Source organism: Phasianus colchicus, chromosome Z, assembly GCF_987193195.1.
Source record: "Phasianus colchicus chromosome Z, bPhaCol1.hap1.1, whole genome shotgun sequence".
NCBI lineage: Eukaryota > Metazoa > Chordata > Aves > Galliformes > Phasianidae > Phasianus > Phasianus colchicus.
The window spans coordinates 12,889,567-12,898,569 of NC_143476.1; the positions used below are offsets into that span (position 1 = coordinate 12,889,567).

At 49.4% G+C, this 9,003-nt stretch overlaps 1 protein-coding gene across 1 annotated transcript in view; it reads left to right on the plus strand.

Annotated features, from left to right (window-relative positions):
- LOC149912559 (rho GTPase-activating protein 32-like) overlaps positions 1-9,003 on the plus strand; it is a 490,746-nt gene that overhangs the window by 420,197 nt on the left and 61,546 nt on the right. The gene's annotated exons all lie outside the window — the stretch shown is intronic.

Sequence of the window (9,003 nt, forward strand, 5' to 3'; positions counted from 1 at the left end):
AAACCCCTGAAGACATCCACGGGTTTCCTGCTGTGGGACACAGGCACTCACCTGCAGCTCAGCACTGCCTGCTCATGCCTGCGCACACCTTCAGGCTGGAACCAAGGAAATCCTCAGCAAAGACATCAGTACACTTTTGTTATGATGACTTTCATAAAGAAGCATCAAATATTTCTTCACGAGAAATACTGCAAGTCCCTTTGACACTAGCCCTTATTTTAAATGTTTAGATTTGTGCTTCATTCAGGCGTGCTGTCACTCCCAAAAAGATTTTTATTCTTTTGCTTTTCATTCTGAGGAACACAGTGATTTCTGCCTTGTTTACTGACTGTAGGCACAGCAATACTCCTGCACCTTCAGGGAAACAGCAAATCCATCTCTTTCACACCCTACTTCTATCAAGCTCATTCACCTTACAAGGTATTTATTGCAAGCAGCTCTTCCAAAAATGGAGACTAACAGAACCTGCAACCCAGGACACCTCAGTAAGCCTGTACTTTTCATCTCCTGAAGGTGTAGGTAGACACAGAGCTGGAACATCTTTTCCACAGCTGTGTGATGCTATCTCATCTATGTTCCTTTACTGTTGACTCAGTTTCACTTCTTATCTAACCTGGTTGCATCCCAGGATTTCTGGTGCCAAAAATAAACTGACAGCTTTCATCACTAGTTAAAAGGAAACTGCAATAGGAAAAGCCATTTTTCTGATTTCTCTGTTGATCAAAGATGCTTCCTGCAAGCCTGATGCGGTAGAAACAATATCAGCTTTAGAATGACAGTCATTAGAGCAGAATCCTTTCACTGATTAAATCCCACAGTCCTGATTCATACAACACTGACACTGGAGGACTCAGTAGTTTAGATGAGAGCGCATTAAAAATGACTAAGTTAAGGTCTCAGCAAAGAGTGACAAGTATGAACAAAAGAAGTTGCAGAAACTGCTTCAGTTTGGCACTCTGGCATAAAGTATGACAACACACAACCTGCCTGTGCAGTTCCAGAAGCAGAAGAAAGCCGTCAACCAAGACTTGTTCTCATCTGCTCTGAAAGTCCACTGGGACAAGGCCACTTTTCTCTGACGTGCTTCCAGAAGTATCACTTCTGAGCACTGTGCCAGGGAGTTACAAGATACTGTTTGTGTGTACAGAGGAGAAAAAGACGTCTGTCTGGAAACAGACTTGGTGAAGGAGAAGCAGCATTTCCAGAGTACTTCAGAAAGAACTGAGCACTGCCCCAAGAGCTTCAGAGCGGCAGGCTGTCACAGTGTGCCAACCAGCTCAGCTGTGAGTTGGCACTGAAGCTGCACCACAGGGAGAACAAAGCCCCCTGTGCACCCTTGGAGAGCCAAGGGTTGGAGATTCATGAACCTTGAGCTCCTTTCCAACCCGGGCCATGCTGTGATTCTGGGATTCTCACCTTTGCCTCATCTGGCAGAGGGAGGCAGCGCTTTCTATTGTCTCCCTATGGCTGTCAGGTCACCAGGGCCAGTGTCACACAGGGAGCTGCAAACACTGTGTGTGCTGTGCCCTGCCCATGGCAGCACAGAGGCAGCTGCCAGCAGCTGATGCCCACAAGGACAGCCAGCCTGGACTTCCTTTGATTCCTTCCCTTTGGATCAGCGTCCTTCAGGAAGGCGGAACATCTCTCCAGCTGAGCAGCAGAGGACAGCAGGGCTTCGTTGTCTGGGCATGTTCTCTTCTGGCCCTCTGGCCCTCACAGACACAGGAGGAGGACACAGAGGCTGCTGTCACACAGCCAGCCCTGCCTCTCAGGTCAGCTCTCAGGCCATCCTCTCTCCCCTCAGCAGCAGCTCACTGTTCTGCACTCCTCTGGCCTGGGCTGGCAGAGGTGTGCAGCAGTTCTGCTGATCTCCCAGTGCTGGCCATGTCTGCAGTGCCTGTGTGAAAGACACAGGAAGCTGCCAGCATTGCACTGCTCTGCTGTGCCCCTGCCATCACCGAGTTTGCTGTCAGCAGCTGCTGCTACACGTCCATTCAGGCACAGGCCTTTCCTTCCTGGCCCTCTTTCCCCCCCTCTCTCCTCTGCTCTCTCTCGTGCTCCCCTTTGGCCTGGGCTGGCTGAGCAGTGCAGGCCTTGTTGTTGCTCCCTGGGCCAACTACGTCACGGTTCCCCGTGACTCTGCCAGCTGCTCTGACACAGCGACTGCGTCCTCAGTGTGGATTCCAGAATGCGACAGACGTCCAGAGAAGACTTCCAGGGCTGATTGGAACATGCTGCCATCAAGAACTGCCATGGCTCAGGCCCCCTGGGAATCTGCTCACAGCGAAAGCTGCTGTCACTCTGTGTGGGCACAGCCTTGTCTGTGTAGGCCTGCTCACACTGCAGCCCCTGTCTGCACCAGAACCGTGCCGATCCACCTTCTCTTGGCCTCCTTGCCTGCATGGAAAAGGGCAGCTTGGGCTGAAGGCCCTCAACTTTCAGATGGCCGAGTGAAGTCTCTGAGCCCTGGTGACCCACTCAGCTCTTCAGCCTGCTGACCTGCTCTGCTGGGGCTGTCTTAAAAGGCAGAGGGCACGTGATCCTAATGTCCCCACATCCATCCCTCTTAGCATACTGTAGGCCAGTTCCTAAAAGGACACCTGCACAATCTCTCTGAATGTTAATCAACACGTAGTTGGTCTGTGCACTGCAGAAATTGCACCTAGGTTTTCAGTGGTGATTAGCTATGTGTTTAGTCAGAGGTGCAATGATTCTAATGGTGAAAGAAAGACATTCCCAGTTGTCATCAGGTGGAACACACTTCAGACTGGAATCCTCAAGCAGACTGCAGTCAAGCTTTCTTAATTATTCGTTGTTCTTATCAATTCAGACGCATCTCTTAATTCCTGCTTGAATGAACATTCTGTAATAATCTGCTGAGACAGCGCAAGGCTTGACAATGAGACTATAGTTTATGAAAGCAGCACTTTTTACTTCGTATACAAGTTCTTATCTGAATGCTAAATACAACATCAATTCACTTCTCACTGGGTTGAACGTTTTAAATATTTGGTAAACATAATGGTTCTAATTCTGACATTTAATATGAAAATATTAAAACTCCTTGTAAGTACTTTTTTGTTAGAATGCCAGATGCTAAAGGGATGAAGTGGCACAAGAAAGCAAAATATCTCTGCTGATGGCAGGAAGGACTGTAAGGATGGAAAGGCTGGTGTTTGCCATGGGCAGGGAAACACTGCTGGTTTTCTTGTTCCCTTTGTCTTTGAGTGCCAGAAAAATAGAGGAGAGCGTGCCCTCACCTTGGACCCCTCCTGCCCTCTGCTGCTGAGATGGAGAAATGTCCCAGCTCCTACAAGGACATCAGGACAAAGATAAGTATTGGAAATAAGTCCAGGCTGGCTGTACTTGTGGGCATCTGTTGCTGGAAAATTTAATGGCAGTAAACTGCCTAGATAATGACAGAATGAGGGTGACAATAGAATGGTACGTAATCACAGTGCAATGAAAAAAGTATGCAGGGTGCAGGAAGGGAGGTGTGGACATTCTGAGTTGCAACTCTTTATTTGCTCCAGAAAGCTCTATCAGAATGGAAGACTGAAGGAAATAGTTTGAGGGGTTTTTTAATGTGACTGGATAAAAGATCCACGTGGCAAATTGAATAACTGAGTGGTAAAGGGACATAGATACCTCACTGTTTCATGGAACCTTTCAATTAAGCATCTGAGCACTGTGTACAGGACTTGGGAATATAAGTATTAGAGGATCATGGAATATCTGTATTTGGAAGGGACCTCGAGGATCATGTATTCCACCTCCTGGTTCCACACCGGACCTCCTATGGGTCAAGCCCTGTGTCTGAGAGCATTGTGCAAATGCTCTTTGGCCTTTGTCAGCTCAGTGCCAAACCACTGCCCCGGGGAGCCAGTGCCAAATTCCATGTATCTAGTTCATCCTACAGAATGATGCCAAGAACAGTTATAGAGATCGACTTACAAACAAAATTCTTGTCTTGAATTAATGGTACACTCACCATTTAAAAAAAAAAAAGAAAAAAAAAAAAATCAAAGCCACATTCTTACGCTGGCATTTTACAGTATTGTCAGATTTTTGTAATTCTGCTTTGTCATATAAGATTCTCTCATCGTGAAATAATGACCAAGTTCTCTTTTCAGATCTAAACATACAAATGCTGAAGGCAGCAGTGCTGTTCAAGAGTACATTACCAGCTCAAACACTGCTTTGGCTATAAAACTGAAGGCAGTCAGGAATTTTATCAAGGAGTTAGCATGTAAGTGTAGATTTAAAAGCAACCTGTATTGTTACTTAGAGTTTGATATAGTGTAATCCAATGCACAGTACTTGTAACGTGTGTTTTACAAAATGCTTTGCAATGTAGGCATCTATTAAGATAAATGCTGCAAGTTCTAATATGTCCATGACCTTTTCAAACAGTTCCTTACTCCTACACATCACTACGAGTAGTTCTTCTGTCAGGAAGGATCACATGAGTAATTAACCTGTGACCTTAAGTTTGGAATTAACTGCATACAGTGGAAGTAAGAGCTGTGGGTTATTTTGCTCTTTCAGTGTTGAACAGCCGAGGTGTTTTGTTTTGGAGGGTGGACAGTGATGGGACAAGTGGGGAATGGCTTTAAACTGAGACGAGGGGTGTTGAGGTTTAGGTTGGATGTGAGGAGGAAGTTTTTCAGCCAGAGGGTGGTGAGGCACTGGAACAGGTTGCCCAGGGAGGCTGTGGATGCCCCATCCCTGCAGGCATCCAAGGCCAGGCTGGATGTGGCTCTGGGCAGCCTGGGCTGCTGGTGGGCAGGTTAGAAAGCCCACAGGACTTTATTGCAGCCCTGGGTGCAGGGGGATCACTGCTCCTAGCATGCACACAGAAGAGCTGGAGCACACAGGTGATGTACATTCCACTTGTGAAAATTCCTGCAATTCCAGAGAGCGTGCGCCTGTTCCAATCACTGCTGCACAGATTAAAAACTGATTGCAGATGAGCTGTTTTGGTATGGGGTTCTTGCCAACGGTCTGCAGTGGCTGTGTGATTCCTCGGGGAGTTGCTCTCCAGCCCAAAGGTCATGTCCTAAGTCGACCAGATCCCGTTTGTGTCCAGAAATGGCTGACAACAGATCAGCTGCTGGTCAAGTTTCTAACATCACACTGGCCTTGCTCCAGTGTCTGTGTCATCAGCCCCAGCACATACGGTGCACCTCTTCAAGGCTTTGCAACACTGAGACTCTGCACTTGGGCTCCAGACATCCTGCTGCACCAAGAGGTTATTCTAGCTTTGGTATCTTGCAACTTTGTATATAACTACATCACTGTAATCATAAATGTCTAGGAGAATGGAGATGGAGAAATTAATCTCCCTGTAATTCTCTGTACTGCAGCCCCGTGGTTGTCAACACCTAATGCAATATTGAAATTTCAGTTGAGAAATTGAAAGCTGCCCTTAACAAAAAAGCATCTGGATTTGTTACTGAAATCACACTGAGGATCAATAAATCCAAATGCTTCTAGCATAACCACGATTATAGGCAGTGTTTAGACAAGCTCTTACAGGAAAACCATGAACACAAGGCTTAGGAGAGACTAAGTGATGCACTCTGCAGGAATACTCATGGAAGTCTTCACAGTGCAGGAGTCTGATCTGATTACAGATGCTGTGCTTTAAGTACCCCTTATCATATCTTTTTTTTTCACTGTTGTGCAGGGGTTGGACTCAGTGATCTCTGGAGGCTGGAGATGCTGTTTGCTAATGGAAGATGGAGATAGGAAAAGCAAGTAAAAGGCATGCTGTGCATAGCCACCACATGGCATCTGCACCATTTCCCCCTGCACCAAGGAGGAGCAGCTCACAAGCTTGGCCTGGGCCAGGCAAGGGAGCAGACAAACATCTGGACCGACCCCAAACGAGCTGGTTCTGCAGGTTGGGTGTCTTCTGCTGCTTGTCTCACATCCTGCTGCTCAGCGGTAGATTTGTTCCTGCTCAGTGCTAACAGGAAACTCACACAGCATTTCTGTTTCAGCTGTGCCAACGCTTTGATCCCTTGCTGCTTGGATGGGGCGTTTGAAGAATGATGCCTGTGCTGATGTCCAGCCAGGCTTTGGGGATGAGTCTCCACACCAGGGTCCGTCTGACAGGACTGAGGGTTGGGGATCCAGCCAGGTCGAGTCCAGTGTGCTTTGCTCTTGTTCTTAGTGCTTGTTTTTGCACAGGAGGGCAGGAGGTGAACCTCGTGAACCAATGCCTGCAGACGGGGTTTGCAGAGAAAGAGGTCCTGCAGGCCTTGTGTGACAGCCACGGAGCTGCAGCGAGGCTGCATCCGTGTAAAACACCAGAGATCCACGGAGGTGTGAAGGGGAGCTGTGGGCTGCAGTCACGCAGGAAGGGATGTGCATGCTCGGGGTTTGGTTGTTGTGTGTGTGTTAAGTGACTGTGATACCACTGCTGGGTCAGTGTGAGTGTACGGAACAAGTGTGACAGCCTTTTTGATGGAGTCCTGTGAAAGGAGTCCTATGGATTTGAGATCCAACTATCAGCCCGTGGGCATCATACAGGAGTTGGTGTAGGGGATGAGGCAAAGGAAGTTGGGCTGAGAAAGGGATGAAGCAGTCTGGCAGCAGTTCTGTGTTTCTCCCATCTCCTGCTTTATTTCCTTCCAGGTGAAATAGATGGGTGCTGCAACATGCCCTTGAATGTAACAAAAGCCACTCTAGTGTGGATTTGACATGGGCCCAGCACTGCAAGGTACGCTGCTGGGAGGAAGCGTCCATCTGGCTGAGGGCAGGAAGGCCCTCCAGAGGGATGCACTGAGGCCAGTTGTGCGAGGCTCAACAAGAGCAAGCGCCAGGTCCTGCGCTTTGGTCATGACGACCCCGTGCCAGCTTCTCCAGGATTTGGCTGGGGTAGAATTCCAAGCAGCCCCTGATTCCAGAACGTTGGGCTGGGCTGTTGGAATCTTCTGCCCTTGTGACTGGTCTTGCCTCCCCACCCTGTGCGTCGTGGTGGAGCAGCCTGGTGGCCCTCAGTGATGTCATAAGGGCTAGAATGAGGGGAGGAGCAGTGCGTGCTGCGTCCCTTCATTGGAGCGCTGGAGCTCTGACTGAGCAGCTCGCTTGTTGCACTTGTGCACCGACTGCGTCCCTTTGTCTTCACACCGTCCTGTGCAGCACCTTGTAGGTAAGCTGAGACAGTGTGGGAGAGACGGGGGGACAGTGAGTGCTGAGAACTGCTGGCTGGCGGAGCTCATAGGATCACATTCTCTCCATCAGCAGAGGGGTGGCCATGAGGGACAGGGAGGTGATCGTCCCCCCCTGCTCTGCTCTTGTGAGGCCCCAGCTGCAGTACAGTGTCCAGAAAGACAGGGAGCTGTTGGAGAGGGTCCAGAGGCGAGCCACAGAGATGATCAGGGGACTGGAGCACCTCCCCTGCAAAGACAGGCTGAGGGAGCTGGGCTTGTTCAGCCTGGAGAAAAGAAGGCAGTGGGGTGACCTCATGGCAGCCTTCAGTACCTAAAGGGAGCCTAAAAAGAGGAGGGGAATCAACTCTTTGAAAGGGTAGATAACTGCAGGACAAGGGGAAATGGTTTTAAGTTGAAAACTTAAGTTTTTAAGTTGAGGGAGGGCAGATTTTGGTTTTTCCCTTGTAGTCTTTGCTAAACCGTGGAAGCAAACTGACCTGCTCTTTCTCTCTCCTCTCTCCACCCTCTGCCTGCTTCCCTGCTGCAGCTTTTGCTCGTGGAAGATCAGAGCAAAGTGACAAGGAACGGCTGCGGATTCGTGAGATTTCTCTCCCTCGTTCTGATCTCTTGCCAGGTACCTGCCATGGTTTGTCCCCCCACATGCTTTAGCAGCCCGTGACGCCCCGTGTTTAGTAACACAGCCTCATCCAGCTTTGATGGGACGCTGGTCACGTGTGGGTTTTCTCCACGTGCTCTGCAGCTCAGCCCTCAGAAGGATGCTGTCTGTGGTGCTGTGACCAGCTGGTTTTATGGAAAGCAATCCCTTAGGCAAAGAGTCCCAGCCCCAGCTTGTGCAGAGCTGCACAGCATCACCAGGGACACCAGCAGGCGTGCTTGGGCTGTGTGAGTGTGCCCGACAGCTGTAGGGAGCACAGCAGAGATGTGAACAGAGAAAATAAAAGTGTGTTTCTTTTCAGTTCCAGCTTGTCACACCTACGCTGATGGCTGTGGCGTGCAGCGAGATCAGCTGTGGGCCTGACCTGGCATGGACAGAGGTAGAGTATGAAGCTCTGATTGGTCTTTGTTCCCTGACTGCAGCCAGCAGAGTGAGCCGCAGATGTGCTCTCCTGCTTTCCAAGAGAGCTCCTCTGTGGCAAGACAGTAGTGCAAGAGTGGCAAGTTTATAAAAGTACCAGAGCCATCTCGGCTGTGGGGTTTGTCCTCTACTGACTTTTCCCTTGAAATGGCTGCAGAAACAACAATCATTCTCTGCTCTGTTTGGCCTCGCTGTTGGTTGGACTGCTCAAGAGAGCTGCTTGGTGCTTGCAATGGCACTGTTTGCACCTTGTAACTGCAGCCGTAGCTTTGGTTTCCCTCTTCACGGTCTCCTAGCATCTTAAACAGTCAGCCTTCCTGCACAAAGAGCGCAGGAAAGGATGTGGCAAAATACACAAGGCCACCTGTCTGCGTCAGTGCCATTGCTGATTAGTCTGGGTGGGGAGAGATGCATCTTTGCTGGCGTGTGCCTGCTGCACACCAGGGAGAGAAACAGCCGTTATTAGACTTGCAGTTCCTTCTCAAGTGCCCATGATAAGGACCGAGTGCATTTCCTGCAGCTTTCTCTGCAGATGTGCTCCTCACCTTGAAATCCTCCTTGTTGGTTCCCAGCTCCTCACCGTGGCCTGTGCTCTCTGTTTCAGGCTGAGAACAAGGGGAAGCCCCTGCTAGACCATGAGGTGGCACCTGTGAATGTTCCAGCTATTGCTGCTGCCCATGCTATTAAGAGATACGTTGCCCAGGCAGCGGATGAACTCTCCATTGAGGTAAGCAGTTCAAGGCGTTC